The sequence below is a fragment of the Artemia sp. Qi Xiang Cuo genome, chromosome 1 (genome assembly GCF_049724085.1).
Source record: "Artemia sp. Qi Xiang Cuo chromosome 1, ASM4972408v1, whole genome shotgun sequence".
Lineage (NCBI taxonomy): Eukaryota > Metazoa > Arthropoda > Branchiopoda > Anostraca > Artemiidae > Artemia > Artemia sp. Qi Xiang Cuo.
In genome coordinates this window covers 33,445,028-33,447,048 of record NC_142794.1, presented here as the reverse complement: position 1 = coordinate 33,447,048, position 2,021 = coordinate 33,445,028, and positions in this window count along the sequence as shown.

Below are 2,021 nucleotides of genomic sequence, written 5' to 3'. Positions count from 1 at the left end.
ATATATATATATATATATATATATATATATATATATATATATATATATATATATATATCCGGAATCATTATATACATGATTATTGTAATTATATTCCTTAAGAAATCATCATAAATAAATTATATTAAAGAACGAACTTATGTCCAGAGTAAATGATAATAGATATAAAATGACGTTTTACTACTGATGACGGTCACTGTATATGTGACCGAAATATCTGGTATTTTTGTGAAGTTATATTATCACTGTCTATTAAAAGGCTTTTTATCCCTATTTGAACTTTTATTTATAGATATAAATGATAATAGATAAATGATAATAAATAGGTTAGGAGGGACATGAGTAGTTAAAAAATGGTAAATTGTATAATTTACCATTCTTACCCTGGGGGTTTTGGGGGCATTGCATCCCCGGAGGCATAGTTACTAGACCTTTTGCCTATTTTTAACAAATAACATCGTAAAAAGTTATAATATAAAGAACGACCTCTTGCCTTTATTAATTTATATTAAAGTTAATATATTTAGCTAAGAGGTAGGGAAACTGAGTTTCTTTTTAAATTTTAAATTTAAGAGATAGTACTTTAAATTCAATATATTAAAAAAGTTCTGACGTGGAATCGAGCCCAGGTCTTCCGCATGACAAACAGGCATAGTGACCACTGTACTATCAGAGACTTATAATACATAAATAATATATAAGTCATGATATTAAATTGGTTAATACATCTTTGTACATGTTTTAAATTAAAAGACGATAATTAGAAGAAAAAACCATTGCATACATTGGAATTAGTTAGCTGCCTGATTCTTCGAGAGTAAATAAAGAACGCCCTCTTGCCTATACTAAATTTTATACGCCAATTAATTATAGTATAGGTTAGTAATTCCATATATAGCTTGGCATTGGAACATCGTAGAGAGTTGTTTAATAGCTCATTTTAAAGGAAATTAATGGGGCTAAGAAACTTTTTTAATTTTTTTTTCCGGGTTGCAATGGTAGCTAGCAACCTAGTAAGAGCATTATAAAGAACGACCTCTTGCCTATACTAAATTTTATAGGCCACTTAACTATAGAGTATAGGCTAGTACAGTTATGTTTAAGGTCAATATATTAAAATATTCCATTAAAAGAAGAACATTGGAATAAAATTTCATTACATACATTTTATTTATTTACCTACTTGATTGTTTGAGGCTAGTCTCTTACTATTTCTCTTACTATGTTTGTAATCAATTAGAAATCCGGGCTGCAGCGGCAGCTAGCAACCTAGTAAGAGGTAGAAAACACCACATTATGTTGTAGTTTCTGAAGACGTCATGAAATAATATCATAAAGGCATGAGGTCATAGAAATAAAATCATTACGCCAAGACGTCAGTAATCCGGGTTGTAGCGAAGTAGCAACCTAGTAAGAGACGATCACATCCAATGTTAAGAAATGTAAAAATCCATAGTTCCTAAAAAAGTTACATTAAAGAACCATTATTGGAATAAAAACTATTGCCTACATTGGATTTAGTTAGCTACTTAATCGTTTGAGGTTCGTCTCTTACTATATCAAAGAAGAAAAAGCCGCAGGTTTTTTCCTGTTTGTAATTAGTTACACTAAAGAACGATCTCTTCCCATAGTAACGGCATTTTTGCCATCTTCTTGTATTTCTGAATGTAATTTTTCCCTTTGTCCTTATGCTTCTTCGGTACAACCTCGCAGAGAATTTAATTTTTTCATTATAGATTTTGTCACCCCAGTAACGCTCCTTGATCTTTTGTTTGGCTGTCTCAATTTCTGCATGTCTATAATCTTCATCATTGTGATAACACATCTTGCTGTTTTGTTTTGCTCTCTCAATTATTACTTCTCGATACGCCTGGTCGGTTGAATACCTTTGTTTTGCTCTCTCAATTATTACTTCTCGATACGCCTGGTCGGTTGAATACCTTTGTTTTGCTCTCTCAATTTTTACTTCTTGATGCGCCTGGTCGGTTGAATACCTTTGTTTTGCTCTCTCAATTATTACT